Source organism: Salvelinus alpinus, chromosome 20 (genome assembly GCF_045679555.1).
Source record: "Salvelinus alpinus chromosome 20, SLU_Salpinus.1, whole genome shotgun sequence".
In the NCBI taxonomy this organism is placed as follows: domain Eukaryota; kingdom Metazoa; phylum Chordata; class Actinopteri; order Salmoniformes; family Salmonidae; genus Salvelinus; species Salvelinus alpinus.
The window spans coordinates 48328971-48350174 of NC_092105.1; positions in this window are offsets into that span (position 1 = coordinate 48328971).

Sequence of the window (21204 nt, forward strand, 5' to 3'; positions counted from 1 at the left end):
GCATTTGATCTGCGCATGTGCCAGCACGCATGTGCCAGCAAGCCTCCCACTTATGGCAAGTTAAGTGAGTTCGGAAAAACTGAAAGTATGCATTTTATAAATAATTTTCACCAACAATCTTTATATGTTATAATATTATTCGCAAAAATAACATGGTCACTGTGGTAGAATGTTTATTTTGATTGCCGATTATCTGCAATTATCAAAGGTCCCATTGGTAGCCTGATTTCAGATGTGTCCATGTAAACAGGATTATGAGGGAAATTATTATTCTTGCAAAGCATGTAAACGTTTTAATAAGCAAGCTATTACATTAACCCGACTATCCACAATAATCACATTAACTGTGTGCATCTAACTGTGCTCAATGACAGCTACAGTTCATTTGCTTTATTCATTTAACCTTTAACAGAGAAAAAACCCATTGAGACACAGGGTTTCTTCAGCAAGGGAGACCTGGCAAAGAAAACCGCAGCAATTAATACAACAGTGCTGTATGTTTGCTTCGCTCCCTCACAATTTCTAAATTCTTCATCAGGCCCTGTGTGTCACTCTTATCACCCTACAAAGTTTTGCATGTGCCTTAATTACCATTAAAGAGTGGGCCACCAACAAAGACATAAACAATGAACCAAATGCATCCCATGGCATTTTACACAGAAATAACACATCCATTCTGTGATATACTCTATCTGTGGTGCTCAACAAATGACATACCACAAGACTAAGGGCAGGTTTCATTCCAATTAAGCAATAAGGCCCGAGGGGGTGTGGTAAATGGCCAATATACCATGGCTAAGGGCTGTTCTTATGCACGATGCAACGCGCAGTGCCTGGATACATATATTAGCAATATACCACAACCCCCCGAGGTGCCTTATTGCTATTATAAACTGGTTACTAATGTAATTATAGCAGTAAAAATAAATGTTTTGTCGTACCCGTGGTAAACGGTCTGATATACCACGGCTAACAGCCAATCAGCATTCAGGCCTCGAACCACCCAGTTTATAATGTGCATTATAGCATGGCACACTGTAACATACTTTTAAAGATAATTAAACGCAACTTTTAAAGGTAATTACCATGAATATGACTCCTGCGAACGCTGAGGAAAAGGCCTTTAAAATGCTTGTAGTAGGCTGTATAGTTTGACGTGCTATAACACGCTTTGCATCAAATTACGCAACTTTTTTTAAAAACAGGACTTCAATCTATGCCTTATTTGTTTACAGCGTCTTCTATCAACATAATAGGTCCTTTGTTTTTTGGTTATGATAAGCTGAGACACGATGAAGCTATTACGGATTGTGCATTTGATTCAAACAGCCCACACACCACGACTAGTGAGTGTACAAGTGGATGACTTCCAATCAAAGTCAAAGTCATGTTTATGCTACAGGTATTGAGTAAGCGAGCATGACACAGAGACCCCACAGACTGGCGATGGCAAACCATGGCAAAGGGTGAGAGTGAGAAAGAAGCCTGTTTTCTCTGGGTACCAGTGAGAGAACATTAAGATATTAATTACAACTAGAAATGTAACTGCCACCTAATGCGCCATGACATAACATTCCATCTGGCGAAGGGGAGGGACCTTCCTCACAGTGCCCTCTAGTGGCTCTTTGACTCTTCCTAGTGGCTGACACCGATAGAGATATGGTAGGAGGACAACAGGCACACATTCAGTAGAAATGTAATGGAAGAAAACTGTCCAAAATGGGGAGGTACTATCTGAACCTGTCCAATAACAAACACTATTTTTCCTTTAATGTTGTTTGTGTGTGTGTGCCCTGATTAACACGACCCAGGTACGATCCACAATCTGCGTTATCTTTATTTGAATGAAATAGGAAGTCTTATCAAGATATTTGTTAGACAGTTTGTGTGACATTTTAGTACTGCTATTGAAACATGTGACTTTTGTGCTCTGAGGCTGATTGCATAAAACATTGGTATTCTTAAACCAATCTGCTTTGAAACAAAATTATACACCTCACACACATGGTTAAGTGCTTAAAAAAAATAAGTCACCGGTACCATGTCAGATAGAGAGTTGAAATGTTTTCCATTTTGAGTTTGCATCCCAATATTACACTTTATATACATCACAGAAGACTGAATTATAACAAAACTGTGTGTTTTTGAAATTATGTTTATTAATTATGAAATTATGAAAAATATTAAGAATATTAAGAACATGAGACCACTAGTTAATTTGACTGCAGGAAAGGGCTACGTTAATTTTCCACTTATCTTTTCCCTTAAAATTTCCTTAACTTTAAGTCAGTTGCACAAAACATTTTAAGGCGAATTTCCCCCTTAAATTAAGTGAACAATTTAAGGGTGCCCATGAGGTCCCTTAAGCGCTTCATTCAGTATGGATATCAATGAATATTGGTGAATGTTGCTATCCTCTTCCCTGGTTGCAAAGGGAAAACATCAACCTGCTAGCTACGTATGTATCTATCTAGCTACTTAAGTAAACAATAAAAGGTTGTTTTGTGATCTCCAAAAATAAACGTAATGAAGGTCATCTCCATGGTAACCAGAGACTCATTTTGCCGTGCATGTCTTCAAACTACTGTAAAACCCTTTAAGTATGCCCTTACATAACAAAAATGTCGAGGGGCTCTATGCAACGTCCTTAACCCAATGCGTAGCGCCAGTGTGATTTACGACTTCTAACCGCTTTTAAACATTGTGTCTTTGAGCTACAGACTTCTGGGTTGTACCATTGGATTTGTCTATTTCTTTTACATTAAATATTAAAGGGGGCTGAGCTAGAGTGTGTGTTTGTGAGACAAGGGTGGATCCCAAAGGGGACCGGGCGGGGTCTTTTTACAAAAACATATGTAGATCCAGAATGGTTTGAGCTACAATGTCGTGAGAAGGTAAGGGGTTCTTTTACATACAAATCCCATGACATATTGTTTAAAATACTGTAATACGCTCACATAGTTGCTGTCACAAATGCCACACAGTTGTCACTTACAAGTTGGATATTCATTTCCCACTGAGATTTTTTTTGGGGTACTTACAGCATTCATGTAAATACATTTTCTTCTGTTTTTTGCTTTGGCTGACCTTTTTTTTTATTGACATTTCTCAATAAAACTCATGAAAGCAACTGTTTATGTCAAATTCTTTGTGTTCTACTAGGAGCCCTGTTTGTCCTGAAAAGAAAATAGTAAAATGAGACTGAATATAAGGGCTGATTTTTGCTAGGGTCTCGGGACTAATAGGCTTAAACGGTAGCGGTTAAACAGGTAAATCCTTAAGGGAAACACAAGATACTGTACCGTTTTGTTAACAGTAAGGTGCCATTTGTAAAGGGGTTATAATTAAATTTGTAAATGGATTATTATAAACCATTAATAAACAGTTACATCGGTCAAAATAGTGCAATAACTGGTCAGTGTTTGCCACAAATTGCCAGTTATTAACCATTTATATGCTTATTAAATAGTTGCACAGTTGAACAATAGTTTTTTTTCCCACATTTGTTTGTGAGGGGAACACAAGGTTGGTTTTCATGATGTGTCTTGACCCACCATTAAACCCTGGCCTTGGCCAAATTTACATCCAGGACATTATTCCTAACATATTACCCCTTACCAGATTATCAACACACGTACCACTTGTCTGTGATAGTCTAAGTATGGTGAATGCTCTGGTGTGAAATGGTAACTGTAATACCTTTGGTTGGTGAAACAGTGGAGGAGGTATCCTTTCACAATGTTGAATGTTTTGGTCATCATACCCACCGTTCATTGACTGAACATGTTTAACAAAGTGTTGAATCTTCTCTCATGTACGTAGTGATGAGTGCCACATAATGCCTATAAGTATCTCTAAGCTTTGAGTGAACTCTCAAATCATCTATAAATTATTAAGCCACATTTATAACTGCTAAAAGTATACCTTATTTCAAGATGACAGACCTATAAACATATTAAACTGCTAAAATATACATTTTTTTAAGTGACAGAACTATGAACATTTATAACTGTGTTAGAAACATGTATAACTGCTAAAAGTTTACCTTATTTCTAAAGTTCTGTTCCATCTCTCATCTGAAGTCAATGTAATTCTCCGGTTGGAACGTTATTCAAGATTTATGTTAACGGGATCTCAGCCGATCTCAGCCGAAAGAAGTTAAACAAAGAGTCTGTGTTTCCTTTCCCTTACTAATGTATGTTTGATAATTATATAGACCTGATCATTTGTTGTAGAAATTGACCAACACTGCAAAAGGTGGCTCTACAAAGTATTGACTTTTCGGGGGGTGAATAGTTATGCACGCTCAAGTTTTCTGTTTTTTTGTCTTATTTCCTGTTTGTTTCACAATAAAAAGATTTGCATCTTCAAAGTGGTAGGCATGTTGTGTAAATCAAATGATACAAACCCCCCCAAAAAATCAATTTTAATTCCAGGTTGTAAGGAAACAAAATAGGAAAAATGCCAAGAGGGTGAATACTTTCGCAAGCCACTGTAATATCTCCAGATGGGTGTGTGGTACCCTTCCTCACCCATGCCAACGAGATTGATGTTGTTTTGAATTTGGCGCCCTGCATTTTCACTGGCTGTTGTCATATCGATCCCGTTAACGGGATCCCAGCCAGTTAAATAAAGGTGAAATACAAAGCCCCTAAATAAGATCTGTTGCAACCAATACCTTCAGAAGTCACATAATTAGTTAAATAAAGTCCACCTGTGTGAAATCTAAGTGTCACATGATTTCAGTATATATAGACCTGTTCTGAACAAGTCTGCAACACCACTAATCAAGGGGCACCACCAAGCAAGGTCAGGGACAGACTTGTAGAGAAGTACAGATCAGGGTTGGGTTATAAAAAAAAGATCCGAAACTTTGAACATCCCACGGAGCATCATTCAATCCATTATTGAAAAATGGAAAGAATATGGCACCACAACAAACCTGCCAAGAGAGGGCCGCCCACCAAAACACAAGGAGGCAAGGAGGGCATTAATCAGAGAGGCAACAAAGAGACCAAAGATAACCCTGAAGGAGCTGCAAAGCTCCACAGCGGAGATTGGAGTATCTGTCCATAGGACCACTTTAAGCCGTACACTCCACAGAGCTGGGCTTTACGGAAGAGTGGCCAGAAAATAACCCACTGTGAAAGAAAAAAATAAGCAAAAACAAATTCCTGGAATAAATAAGTGTACCAATGCATAATCAGGGTTTCAAACGTGGGGCAAGACACACCATGGGAGTTGACCATTCGTCTGAAAACCAACCATTCCTGGCACAGAGCAACAATGCATCACACCCAAAAGTGAGAAAATAACTATTGTTTAACTGTGTACCCATTAAAAATAAGGTTGCATGATGATACATAGGGGTTTACTATTATAAGTGCATTTATAAATGGTTAATAGCTCGAGGTAAATAGTGACTCACTACCTGGCAAACACTGACTGGCTATCGCAATATTTTCACCAATTTGTTATATCCCATTTATTAATGGTTTATAATACATTAACAAATATTTCAATCAACTTTAATAATGTAATTATAAACCCTTTACAAATGGAACCTTATTGTAAAGTGTTACCCAAACCAGTAAATTCTGTAATAATTGAGCTCTTACTACTTCTCTCATGCTTCTTTCTGACAATGCTTAGTTAAATTCAATTAAAAATTGGGCTGCAGTCAAAATGACGTGTCTACCAGAAAGATAAATGTGTTTCTTGCCCTTGCATGGCCAACAAACAAAGAGGTGAAGGGGACAGAGTACTGAGGGGCATATTGGCTCCCTTCCCTGTTAATAAAATGTACTCCCTGTGATGTCCACAACTCCCTAGGGTTCAAAGTGAAGTGGTCCTAGTCCGGGTCAGCGAGATAGTAAACGGTGGGAATCTGACCTTTTTCACAGACACAGAGCGGCCATTTTTATCCAACTCCAAAGAGGTGGACTCCATCTCCTCTCTGAGTAATTACACTCATTACTATCTGCAATAATTTTTTAAATAAAGGGATATATTTTGTTGCCAAATAGGATGGAGACATTGGGACAGTGCTACATTTGTTGTTTAACCAATATAAAAAAAAGCGTTTTCAATTTCCCAATGTTTTTGCTGAAAATTTTGGATAAAGCATTAAAAAGACAATTTCCTGGACATGCATTCAGCCTCGTCTTGGACTAAGAAACACTTTCAATGGAGAAATGCCATTGTTCTTTAGTCCAGGACTAGGCTTAATCTGTGTCTGGGAAACTGTCCCTAAATGAATTTCAGAGAGAAGGAGCTCACTGCAAACTGCTGTCCTCTTCTTTAATGGAGATGCACCCCATGTCAACTCAAGGTTGTGATACTCCTGTCTCAGTCCAACTAGAGATATTTACTTATGTCAAAGCACATGGATTATCTATATTGATCATTCTAACACCATTAAATTAGGCTGGAAGGGGAGTACCGATGTAGGTGGAATGTGGTGGTGTGTTGAAATGAAGCTGTTAATTCTACTTCCTGCCAGCCTCCATTGTCACATGTTCTGTGGCTAATGCTTACAAGCCCGGGAGTAGCTAGAGACGCATTACCCACACACTGCCATGGCGAGAGCTTCTTTATCATCATACTGTGAAGAAGAAGATTGGAGAAAGGTAGCCACGGGGTGGAGGGACATGGATTTATATTCAGAACATTCTGATTGGAGCCCAGCAGGGGTTGTCCCTACAGTCGCCTGAAACCAGTTTTGAGAGGCACTAGGCGTGGGATCAAATTTGTCCCACCCTGAGGGGGTCTCTCTTATCATGCTCTCTTTCTTTCACCCGTTCTCTGTCACTTCTTCTTCCCTGCCCTTATCTAACTTTTGATCTATTTCTGGATTGTCTTCATGTCCCTTTGAATCTTTCTGTATTCCTTTCTCTATCCATCTTTCCTGACTGCAGCTGACCCTGTGCTTCCAACATCTTGGGTGGTTGTGTCTTGGGGATTGAGTTCACATCAAAAGACACATTCCCAGTCGCTGTAAAACAAAGTATTATTCTCTTCTCTTTGGATGTGGTTGCATTTACATCCAATCGTTAGAGTCACTTGCGTTCTTTACTCGTCCTTCCAAACGTCATAGTCCTATAGTGATAAGCTTAGCCACCGTAGCCTCAGCCAGGCAGAAGAAGTTGCTCTTCCATGGGATGAACAGAGCAAGACGTTGGCATAGGTTCCAATTTTTTGATGGATTTGGACCACACACCCTTTCAATTTTTTCTAGGTCCGCGAAGAATGAATACTGCCAGTGTAATCAAACTGAACGTGCACCTATGACAAACAATGAATCACATGCAGTGTAAATATCCAAATAAATCCATGACATCTGAACTGCAGACAGGTAGTCAAAAGGAAGAATGTAGAAGAATGACAGGATTTACTGGGAAAATACAGGCTTCTTCAACATCCACTTATCCTCATAAAGAGCCTCCTGGAAATAACATTTGAGTCTGTGTATGCTAATAGATTTATTCTACTGCTGTATAGCAATATTTGAAGTGTTTTTAGAAATAATCCCATAGTCTCTTTAATTTGTTTTTGGGAGCTTGTGGAAATATTTGGCTCCCATACTCTGGGATAAACAACAGCCCCAAATTACACAATTTTCACAATTTGTTTTTTGTTTATCCATTTTTACCCAATTTTCTCCCCAATTTCATGGTAAAGACCTTGTCTCAGTGCGGCAACCCCCCAGTGGTCTCAGGAGAGGCAGAAATCAGGACATGCGTCCTCTGAAACATGCTCCGCAATTTTAACAAATTTAAAGACAAGTCAAGCTGTTGCATAGAATCACAACTCAGAGATCACTCTATCTGACCAAACACAATGTTGTTAACATGAAGCCGGTCTCGTGGAATCAATCAAAGAGCAATGCATTTGGACATTCATCTTTGACATTTAAGTCCATTCAACAATGTACAGAATGTCCCGTTTTGAATATTTCTGCTTTGTGCTACTTTAACATAGTTCTATTCTGCCAGTGAAATACCCAAAGTGCCCCATTTAGAGCCTATATTGGAAAAAACACATTGGTTGAATCACTTGTCAGTGGCTTTACACAAGCCCACAATCAGCAGTTTAAGGCTTTCATATTGAAAGAACCTGACCCTATTGTTACCCCTCGTTTTCTGTCCCGATCTATTTCTCATTCTTCTCTCTCGCAACAATTTATTCCCCTTCTTCACCGCCTGCTATTTCTCATCTATTTTTCCTTTTCTTCATTTCCCTCTCTTCCCATTCATTACAGCTCCCTGTGCCTGGTGGTGATCTCATGTTCTCCTAGCGATCCCCGGAGAACCAGGCGAGAGGCACTTCAGAAACAGAGAGAGCGGGTGCGGGGACAGAGGTGGGCTGGCTGGCAGGCTTGTTCAGTCTATATCATCCACACTGATGGGGACCATCACTTTCACTCTCGTTCATCAACTCTGCTGTGCCTGGGACAGGAGTGGCTATGTGCATATCTGTGAATTGGAAGAAAAGGGTGCGGACAGGGATTCACAATGTCACCTATCTCCCCAATTGTTATTACGAAGTACAGCAGCTAGTCCACCTCACAGTCTTTCTTTTGTGATCCTGGCAAAGGCTTAGGGAAATGTGCCATGTTACATAGAAATAAAACATAAAACTGACATATTTGATCCTTCACAGGGGTATTATGCAAGGTGTCCCCATGTTTGGCTCCCCATACTGTGCATTTAATTTTGAATCATTGGAATGGTGTACCTTTGATGTCAGCACACTGTATTTCAAGCCTTTGAGATTGAGGCATCAAAATCTCAGTAGGTAATTGGATGTTTTAAGTTAACATAATGTATATCATTTTGATATGGCAGGCTGTGATATTCTCCCATAATAGATTACTTAAATTATGAGTCACAGATCAATGATGAACTGAAGTGTGTGATAGGTTCTGCTATGTGGCTCATTTCCCTTCGACAAATTAGAAGATGATTGATGTAGTATTGTAGGAACAAGTGGGCCATGGACATGTCTAGAGGTGTTAATGAAGTGTAAACATTTATTCATGGTTTTGCAAACTTTAAAGAATGCCTGTACATGCATGTGGAAATTACTTTGTATGGTTGTGCCTGTAAATGTTTCATTCAACAGTTTTGTATAACCTTTTCGTGGTATCTTCTTTCATATTTATATTTCTATGGGTCAGTTTCATCGTAATCCAAGGTGATTGACTCTGAAATCGCTTTTTTCCCCAACCATTTTAAACAAAAAATAAGTATGACTGGTTTTATTAAAAGGTTTGCCCTTGAAACCAGCCCAAAAACAAACTCCTAATTGAATTTTTAAAATACATTCTAGGTTTCTCACTCTCAGGGTTTGTTGAGTTGATTAATTCAAGTGTCCCTGAGTGAATTAGAATGCTACTTCTGTATGCTCTAGATTAGAAGGTAAGAGATGCTTCGGTGATAAATGTGACATCGATTGTAACCATTCTCAGTACACTGGGACAATGAGACGTTGATGAAGTCTATCAATGATAGGTAATCTTGCTCATCTTCATGACTCAATCAGTGATAATGTAGTTCAGGTTTAAAGGGGCAATACGCAGTTCAAATAATTAAAAAAATGATATTTTCTGAGTATATAACCAGCTTCTCAGGCACCATCTCAGTGTGCTTCAATCTATAGCTAGAAGATTACTGATATAAAATGTTTCTTTTCATCTGTTGTTTTCTAGAAGTCGTTTTGCTAGCTATGGCCTACTTTAACCTCTCTAGGGTACGTGAGATGTTAGCGTCCAACCTCTTCAACAGCCAGTGAAAGTGCAGGGCGCCAAATTCAAAACAACAGAAATCCCATAATTAAAATTCCTCAACATACATGTATTTTACACCATTTTAAAGATACACTTGTTGTAAATCCAGCCACAGTGTCCGATTTCAAAAAAGCTTTACGACGAAAGCAAACCAAACGATTGTTAGGTGAGTGCCTACTCACAGAATAACACAGCCATTTTTCCAGCCAAAGAGAGGATTCACAAAAAGCAGAAATATAGATAAAATGAATCACTAACCTTTGATGATCTTCATCAGATGGCACTCATAGGACTTCATGTTACACAATACATGTATGTTTTGTTCGGTAAAGTTCATATAGATGAATATAGATACAACAGTTATGCATGGAATTTTAGATGCACTTCTCCTTAATGCAACCGCTGTGTCAGATTTCAAAATAGCTTTACGTAAAAAGCAAACCATGCAATAATCTGAGTCGGCGCTCAGAGCCCAATCAAGACACAAATATAGCCGCCATATTCTGCAGTCAACAGAAGTCAGAAGTAACAATATAAACATTCACTTACCTTTGATGATCTTCATCAGAATGCACTCCCAGGAATCCCAGTTCCACAATAAATGTTTGTTTTGTTCGATAATGTCCATCATTTATGTTCACATTCCTCCTTGTTGTTCTAGCGTTCAGTACACTTTCCAAACTCACGACGCGGCGGGCAGGTCCAGCGGAAAATACGGACGAAAAGTTAAAAAAGTTATATTACAGTCTGTAAAAACATGACATACGAAGTATTGAATCAATATTTAGGATGTTTTTAACATAATTATTCAATAATGTTCCAACCGGAGTATTCATGTGTCTTCAGAATTGCGATGGAACAGAGCTCGCTCTCACATGAACGCGCATGGTCAGAGCATGTTCAGGTCATGGCAGACCTGACTCAAGCCTCTCTCCTTCGGCCCCACTAAACAGTAGAGGCATCAGACAAGGTTCTAACAACTGTTGACATCTAGTGGAAGCCTTAGGAAGTGCAACATTACCAATATCCCAATATATCTTCAATAGGAGCTGAGTTGAAAATATACCAACCTCAGATTTCTCACTTCCTGGTTGGATTTTTTTCTCAGGTTTTTGCCTGCCTGATGAGTTATGTTTTACTCACAGACATCATTCAAACAGTTTTAGAAACTTCAGATTGTTTTCTATCCAAATCGACTAATAATATGCATATTCTAGCTTTTATTGCTTTGTAGCAGGCCGTTTACTCTGGGCATGCTTTTCATCCGGACGTGAAATTACTGCCCCCTACCCCAAAGAGGTTAAGTACTGGCTGTCTTTCCAGTAGCCTACTTGGTGTGTGAACTGCTGACTGTTCATAACTTGTTGAAACATCAACCAGGATTAAGGGACAGGGGAATTTGTGACTGTTGTTGTTTTCGTAATCAGTGGCTGTATTGGATGGGGAGTGGTTTCACCTCTGCTTGGCAACTAGCAATTAGTGTTGGTACTTCGGTCTCCCCTGTTTTCTCAGCGGCGGCCGTGTCAGTGGCGGCCGTGTAGCCTTAGATTTCCTCAATGAGCGTGACACCTTGATAAGCTAATTTCCTGACAATGGCTCAACGCTCTTTGTACTGGGCGACTTCAACCTCCTTATGACTGCCTTTGAATAATTTCTTTCCAATTATTTATTTCCCCTCCTTGCCTCTTTTTACCTCACCCTTTCCCAGTACCCTCCCACTCACAATGCAGGCAATACACTTGAACCTCATCTTTACTATAGGCTATTTACCTACTAATCTCACTGCAACCCCCTCCAGGTCTCTGATCATTACTTTGTTTCCTTTTCTGTCTCCCTTTCCTCCAACCCTACCTACTCAGGCATAACCCAGATGGTCATGCCCTGTTTTAAACTGCTACCTAAGCCACTTTCTATCACTCTAAATGTCAAGCTTCTGCCTCTAACCCAAGGCAACACTATTACACATTCACTCCTTAATCCTCCACCCCCTCCCTCCTCCTTCTCTGCGGACGACCTTGTCAAATAAAGATGGTTAACGACATCCGCTGCTCATTCACTCAGCCTATTGAGTCCACTGGTCCCACTCACACAGAACTACCCTACGTCTTGACCTATTTCTCCCCTCTATCTGGATGCAGCCAGATTTTTGGTTCCAACCACCGTGTCTTTGTAAGATGCAGAGTAGGTGAACGGATGATCTCTGCACGAGTGGTTCCCACCGTGAAGCATGGAGGAGGAGGTGTGATAGTGTGGGTGTGCTTTGCTGGTGACATTGTTGGTGATTTATTTAGAATTCAATGCACACTTAACCAGCATGGCTACCATAGCATTATGCAGCGATACGCCATCCCATCTGGTTTGTGCTTAGTGAGATTATCATTTGTTTTTCAACAGGACAATGACCCCTCAACAAAATCCAGGCTTTGTTAGGGCTATTTTACCAAGATGGAGAGTGATGGAGTGCTGCATCAGATGACCTGGCTTCCAAAATCACCCGACCTCAACCCAATTGAGAAGGTTTGGGATGAGTTGGACCGCAGAGTGAAGGAAAAGCAGCCATCAAGTTCTCAGAATATGTGAGAACTCCTTCAAGACTTTTGGAAAAGCATTCCAGGTGTAGCTGGTTAAGAGAATGACAAGTGTGTGCAAAGCTGTCATGAAGGCAAAGGGTGGATACAGTGCCTTGCAAAAGTATTCATCCCCCTTGGTGTTTTTCCTATTTTGTTGCATTACAAACTATAATTTAAATTGATTTTTATTTGGATTTCATGTAATGGACATAGGCAAAATAGTCCAAATTGGTGAAGTGAAATATATTTTTTTACTTGTTTCAAAACATTCTTAAAAAAGAAACAGAAAAGTGGAACTTGCATATGTTTTTACCCCCTTTGCTATGAAGCTCCTAAATAAGATATCGTGCAATCAATTACCTTCAGAAGTCACATAATTTGATAAATAAAGTCCACCTGTGTACAATCTAAGTGTCACATGATCTCAGTATATATGCACCTGTTCTGAATGGCCCCAGATTCTGCAACACCACTAAGCAAGCGGCACTATGAAGACCAAGGAGCCCCCCAAACAGGTCAGGGACAAAGTTGTGGAGAAGTACAGATCAGTTTTTATATCCGAAACTTTGAACATCCCACGGCGCACCATTCAATCCATTAATAAAAATAGAAAGAATATGGCACCACAACAAACCTGCCAAGAGAGAGCCGCCCACCAAAACTCACGGACCAGGCAAGGAGGGCATTAATCAGAGCTGCAACAAAGACACCAAAGATAACCCTGAAGGAGCTGCAAAGCTCCACAGCGGAGATTGGAGTATCTGTCCATAGGACCACTTTAAGCCGTACACTCCACAGAGCTGGGATTTACGGAAGAGTGGCCAGAAAAAATCCATTGTTAAAGAAAAAAATAAGCAAACACAAAATTTAGTTTTAAATCTGGCGTTGTTTTGCATATAAGTTCATAAACCACGTGCCTTGGAATCGGTACATTGAAAATCTCTTCCCAACTATTTTGCTATCTACATTATATAGCTGTAATTTTTTGGGTCCTTAAATGACACTAGTATATATTTTTATTCATCACAATTTTCTTTAATCAATTTTTGTCTTTAAGTCAGGGCCGACAGACAAGTTCCTGACTTTTTCCCCCTTCCAATTGAATCTTCAATTTTTTTGGTAGAGCTGCAATTAGTTGGTTGTAACTTTGGGTAGAGCAGACATTTCCATATGTTTTTGTTAGCTTTATGTGTGACATAACTCCACCAGTCCCATTTATGATATATTTTACCTTTTTTTAATCAATTAGTATATTTGAGTTTAACCTTAATATTTGTTGTATTATTTGTTCTTTCTTTTTTGCTGGATTAAACTGAAAATGCAACCAACTTTCTATGACTTGTTTGAAAAATAATTATATTAATAATTAATCAGGATGGAATTTTCCTTTCCATGGTAGCAAGATCTTATTATTTTTTGCTAACTTTCTATTAAAAGTGATTGGAGTGAGATCATTTCTTTCTTTCCGGATAGTTGCCCGGGAGCCCTGACCTTCAGGGGGACCCCATTGATTTTGTTAGTCATTCTGACGCAGAATATCTTAATAACATGCCATAAATCATGTTTAGAATTCCATGAAATTTGCTTTAAAACAGCTAAAAAAACGTATCTCTGCTCCATGGCAAAAATAGTAGAATTTGAATAAAATTTGTTGCAAAATGTTCTCAGGTTTTGCAAATCTCGCTTAGGTCTGGCTCTGCCCATGACTAATTACGATGGTCATTTATTGTGTGTGTGTGTTCACTTGGATGATAACACCTAGCCCTTTTGCCATTAGATTGAGGAAATATAATGAGAGATACTAAGATGACCTTTCTATCCGATGATTCCCTCCACCTCTTATAGAGAAACTTCATTTCAAACAGGGTCCCGGTATGGTCAGTATACCTTTCGCTACATCCTTCTTATATACAGACAGTGAGCTGATACTGTCAAATGTACTTACCTCTTATCTGAAATGACTACGCATGAGAGGCGACCCGCTCTGATATTTACACGGTATGGCATAACTTTCCCCACTGACCATTAATCATGAAAAGGCCATCCATCAAATGGCCCTGCCAGTCCGGCCCCCTCGCGACACACCAACGTTTTTCCAAATTAAAATCTAATATTGATGGAACACTAACACTATCTAGTTCACAGCAGTCATCTCCGAGCTGAGCCTTACATCCGGAACATATCCCCCCACGGCCATAATTCAAAAGACGCAATCTCCATATTTAATTTAAGAAAAAGGGCCCTTTTCAGAATAAATATTTTGATTTGAAAAACACAATTTTCCTTTTTGTTTTAATTGATTGGCCCGGGCTTCTCTTGGTCCAGACCATTGCCATTTGCTGACTCTCCAGGGTCAGCATGCTGGTTATGCCATTCATAATTTCAGCCAGTTATCTGGTGAATGTGAGGCCTTTATTTAGTTGGACAAATGGTCCTGGAGCGTTACCCCTCACCACAACATGGCTTGATTTCTTGGAGGATCTGCCAGGACATTAACAATTCCGCAGGTTCCTCGACAAACATAGGAACCGCTCACAGCTCCCCTCCTTTAAGCCTTTTTCAGTAGACCTGTTTAAAGGTCTTACTCACATCGGCTGCGGAGAACGTGATCACACAGTCTTCCAGAACAGCTGGTGCTCTCATGCATGTTTCAGTGTTATTTGCCTCGAAACAAGCATAGAAGTAGTTAAGCTCGTCTGGAAGGGCAGCGCTCGGCTGTGCTTCCATTTCTAGTCTGTAATGGTTTGCAAGCCCTGCAACATCCAACGAGCATCAGAGCCGGTGTAGTATGATTCGATCTTAGTCCTGTTTTGAAGCTTTGCCTGTTTGATGGTTCATCGGAGGGCATAGCAGGAGTTCTTATAAACCTCCGGGTTAGAGTCCCGCTCCTTGAAAGCGGCAGCGCTAGCCTTTAGCTCAGTGCGGATGGATGTAATCAATGGCTTCTGGTTGGGGTATGTAAGTACTGTCACTAGTGTGTGCCCACTGGGTTATTTGCTGCTGCCATGGTAACCCATGGGTGAAAGTAATTAACAAGACATAGGATTGTCCTGTGGTTCAACCACTCCAATGTGTCCCAGTTACAACATATGACATCTTGGCTGGATTTCTTATTTTTGAAGCAAGCGGGTGAAAACATTCTGTGTAATTTTGAGATAAGACTCGACATCATATATTTGCCTAAGTTTTAAGTCCCCCATCCCATTCCGTTGAAATACACACAATCAATATGCTTGATTGCTCTAGAATTTTTATTTTATTTTAAATAATATATCATAGACCTACGGCACAGACAGTCAATACAAAAGCTCCACTTGACTGTGATATCAAAGGACTGAGTACCCTGTGATGATCAAAAACTAGGAAATCATTGAAGTGAAGTAGAAAGGCTCAGATGTGCTCATGTTGACTACAGCTTATAAGGTCTAACATTCCCTAAAAAAGATTGTAAAGAGTCAAGCATCTACTTTACCTTCCCTTTCTGCATCTTAACTGCATAGTGAATGGAGGCATCACAGCTAGGGCTAAAAGGATTCAGCCATGGTCTGTAGACAGGAACTTTTGTGTAAGTATGTGTCCATCGTGTTTCCACATAGGTAGTCTCACAAGAGCAGACCACAACACCACATTATCTTCTGAGAATGGCTTGTTCTGGATAAACCTAGAATGTATCGAGTTGTGGTTATTACAAAGTTATTCAAAATGGAATAACTTGCAAGGCTAACACAAGGCAAGAGAGTGTGTTGGGAAAAACGTAGATATTACTAAATCATTAATCAATTCTCCTTGACTGTGAGAACTGTAACTGGTAATTATGGCGTACTTTAGTAAGTAAGCAGAACCCCACACTAGTCCAAGAGACTGCTTGAGTCCCAGAGGTTCCAACAGAATTCTTGAAGGAGCAGGACAAATATTGGATTCAGCAGATGGGAGATGGTTGAAGGCAGCTGATTGCTGATAGTTTTGATACAAGTGAAAACAGTAATGATGCCAATCATTAAGATGCCAAATTGACGTGAATCTTAGTTTGCAGCATGCTGCTCTCATACAAAAAAGTCAAACTGGTCTCAGTCAACAACACAAGGAGAAAGACATCTTCACATTTTGATTGCATTGCTTTATGTTTAAATGTAAATTATAGTGAAACAGTAAATAGAAGTGAAAACCACCGTGCTGCCACCACTGTGCTTCACTGTAGGAATGGTGCCAGGTTTCCTCCAGACGTGATACTTGGCATTCAGGTCAAAGAGTTCAATCTTGGTTTCATCAGACCAGAGAATCTTGTTTTTCATGGTCTGAGAGTCTTTAGGCAAACTCCAAGTGGGCTGTTATGTGCCGTTTACTGAGGAGTAGCTTCCGTCTGGCAACTCTACCATACATGCCTGATTGGTGGAGTGCTGCAGATATGGTTGTCCTTCTGGAAGGTTCTCACATCTCCACAGAGGAACTCTGGAGCTCTGTCAGAGTGACCATTAGGTTCTCGGTCACCTCCCTGACCAAGGCCCTTCTCCCCCGATTGCTCAGATTGGCCGGGCAGCCAGCTCTAGTTAGAAGTTTGGTGGTTCCAAACTTGTTCCATTTAAGAAGGATGGAGGCCACTTCTTGGTTCTTGGGGACCTTCAATGCTACAGATTTTTTTTAGTAACCTTCCCCAGATCTGTGCCTCGACACATTACTACCTAGGAGCTCTTCGGACAATTCCTTGAACATCATGGCTTGGTTTTTGCTCTGACATGCACTGTCAACTGTGGGACCTTGTTTAGACAGGTGTGTGCCTATCCAAATCATGTCCAATCAATTGAATTTACTACAGTTTGACTCCAATCAAGTTGTAGAAACATCTTAAGGATGATCAATGGAAACAGTAGGCACCTGAGCTCAATGTTAAGTCTCAAAGCAAAAAGTTTGAATATTAAGTAAATAAGGTATTTCATATTTTTACTTTTAATACATTTGCAAACATTTCTACAAACATATTTTCACTTTGCAAATATGGGGTGTTGTGTGTAGATTGATGAGGGGGGAAAAAATATTGAATCCATTTTAGAATTAGTCTGTAATGTAACACCATGTGGAAAAAGTCAAGGGATCTGAATACTTTCCGAAGTTACTGTATATAAAAAACGATCTCTTTCTCTCGCTCTCTCATATATATATACAGTACCAGTCAAAAGTTTGTTAATTCAACGGATTTTATGTATTTTTACTGTTTTCTACATTGTAGAATAATAGCAAAGGCATCAAAACAATGAAATAACACATATGGAATCATATGGTAACCAAAAAAGTGTTAAACAAATCAATATTTATTTTATATTTGAGATTCTTCAAATAGCAACCCTTTGCCTTGATGACAGCTTTGCACACTCTTGACATTCTCAACCAGTTTCATGAGGTAGTCACCTGGAGTGCATTTCAAGTAACAGGTGTGACATGTTAAAAGTTAATTAGTTTAATTTCTTTCCTTCTTAATTAATGCGTTTGAGCCAATCAGTTGTGTTGTGGTAGGGGTGGTATACAGAAGATGGTCTTTTACCAAATAGGGCTAAATCCATATTATGGCAAGAACATCTCAAATAAGCAAAGAGAAATGACAGTCAATCATTACTTTAAGATATTGAAGGTCAGTCAATCCGGACATTTTCAAGAACTTTGAAAGTTTCTTGAAGTGCAGTCGCAAAAATCATCAAGCGCTATGATGAAACTGGCTCTCATGAGGACCGCCACAGGAAAGGAAGACCCAGAGTTACCTCTGTTGCAGAGGATAAGTTCAAATTGCCACCCAAATAAATAAAGTAACAGAAACATCTCAACATCAACTGTTCAGAGGAGACTGCGTGAATCAGGCCTTCATTGTTGAATTGCTACAAAGAAACCACTACTAAAGGCAACCAATAAGAAGAGGAGACTTGATTGGGCCAAGAAACATGAGCATTGGACATAAGAACGGTGGAAATCTGTCCTTTTGGTCTGATGAGTCCAAATTTGAGATATTTTTGTTTTTTGAGACGGATTAAGAGGAGGTGTGATGGTGTGAGGGGTGCTTTAGTGGTGACACTGTCAGTGATTTATGTAGAATTCAAGGCACACTTAACCAGCATGGCTACCAAAACTTTCTGCAGTGATACCCCATCCCATCTGGTTTGCGCTTAGTAGAAATATAATTTGTTTTTCAACAGGACAACGACACCGAACACACCTCCAGGCTGTGTAAGGGCTATTTTTCCAAGAAAGAGCGTGATGGAGTGCGGAATCAGATGGCCTGGCCTCCACAATCACCCGACCTCAACCCAAATGAGATGGTTTGGGATGAGTTGGACCACAGAGTAAAGGAAAAGCAGACAACACGTGCTCAGTGTGTGGGAACTCCTTCAAGGCTGTTGGAGAAGAATTCCAGGTGAAGCTGGTTGAGAGAATGCCAAGAGTGTGCAAAGCTGTCATCAAGACAAAAGGTGGCTTCTTTGAAGAATCTTGTTTTACCCTTTTTTTGTTCCTACATGATTCCATATGTGTTATTTCATAGTTGTGATGTCTCCACTATTATTCTACAATATAGAAAACAGTCAAAATAAAGAAAAACCGTGGAATGAGTAGGTGTGTCCAAACTTTTGACTGGAACTGTATGTATCACAAACCACCATTTCATTCTGCATTTATTGGATTTGCAGTACATTGTTAAATATATAGTAAATATGGCCTATTTATTAAATGGGGATAAATTCACACAAAGAGAAAAGGATTCAGATGTTCAATAATTATACAGAGCCTTAGCAGGTTCCCACAAGCATGGCTCAATCTCTAGATCTCTTCTTCCCTGAGGAACTAATAGTCTTGTAGCAATTAGCTGTCGGAACCAAAGCCTCCATCACCTATGGAGAAATGTTTGTAATTCATCCCTCTGGCTTTGACCCCAAGTGTATGCGTGTGCGTGCATGCGTGAGCCCCAAGTCTGTGTGTGTGTGTTGTACATTAGCTCCTGCACAAATGGCCATCACATCTGAGTGTGCACTACACTGAAACCTTTTGCAGCATGAATAAAACATATTAGTTACTCTCACTTCACCAAACCAGCCCCTGCAACAAGTCTGCGTTGGCTGTGAAACAATCTTTTCAGCCCCAAGCAGTGTCTTCTCTTCTTTCCAGCCCTTGGTTTAGGAGTAACCCACTGTCTGCTACTCTATGGACTGCAAGCACATCTGCTAAGACATGTACAAGATCAGTATGGCTGTGATGTACATTATGAGTTAGTTATTTGTCAACAGTAGCCCTTTCCTGCAGTTAATTACCAAAAGTGCCCTCTTTGGCCTCATTGGTGGAATGTTATTAATATTTTTCATAATTTCATAATTAAATATAGATTATCCGGTGTTTCTATGTCAAACAATTTTGTTATATTTCATATATGAAGTGTAATATTGGGATGCAAACTCATGGTACAGGTGTCTTCTTTTTTGTAAGCCCATAACCATGGGTGTGAGGTGCATACTTTTGTTTCAGAGTAGATTTGTTTAAGACTTCAACGAATCACTCTGTGTGACCCTGATTTAGCCCAATGCAGTCTAATGTTAAATAAGCCATTAAATCATTTTGCTGTCTTATAATAGCCTAATGTGACACACAAACACACCAATTGCCTTTGGAACATCGTTACATTTACATTTACATTTAAGTCATTTAGCAGACGCTCTTATCCAGAGCGACTTACAAATTGGTGCATTCACCTTATGATATCCAGTGGAACAACCACTTTACAATAGTGCATCTAACTCTTTTAAGGGGGGGGGGGGGGTTAGAGGGATTACTTTATCCTATCCTATATCCTTTATCCTATCCTATCCTATCCTATCCTATCCTAGGTATTCCCATTACATATGGGAAAATTAATTATTATAGTAAAAAAATAAAAACAGCTGTATACAATGTTTGTGTGTGTGTGTGTGTATCAGATGTGTATGTATATGAAAGGGGGGTTAAGGACTTGGATTACGTCCAGGCCTAAGATTTGCTTTCCATAGCACATCATTGGCCGTTGGCCTTAATGGACGAGGCACATTCCGACCCTAAGTGCTTTGACATATTGCTTCCATAAATAAACACTAACAAGGCTGTTCTATTAGGCTAAAAAAGGCACTGTGTGTCCCTCACAAGCTAGGAAGTGCCACACTAATGGTACGCTAATGCCTTTATTGGATTAATGGTAGTTTGTCATATTCCAATGCACGCCAACGACAGGATTTAAAAATTGTGTCAGGAAGATTTGATGGAATTGGCTGCCTGCAACATCAGAGTAAACCCATTGATATCGCCCAGGCCCGAAGATTACTGCAATTAAGATTATTTTGAGATAAAGATTAAACTCATCTCCGATGGCTAAACGCTCAAGGATGGCTGTGAGCCAGGGGCCAGATGGATACAGGATATGGGAGAGCATGACAGCACTCTAAAGAGGAGTTAAGAACTTATAGATAACATGATAGCTTATATAATAAAGTGGTGAGCATATGCCCGCGAAAGCCCACACGACACGGCAAACCCTGGTATGTTGCTGCATGTGCGTGTTTAATGAACAACATGCCATTTTATGGATGACAATCATTGAGCTTCTAGTAGTTATACAACTTTGAGCTGACATAGCATTGCATGCTAACAACTACATTGGAAATGTAGCCTTGGTTCACCCCTCTGCGTCTTGGTACTGTTAACAGACCAGCTTGTTGGGAGCAGAGCGCTCACACAGGGTTGTATGGAATTTAGGACCTTGTCTCTGTACCGATTCTCCATCCTCCTCCCACACTTCTTGCAATGGATTTAACAGTGGTGGAAACTCCATCTAGCCAATGATTACAC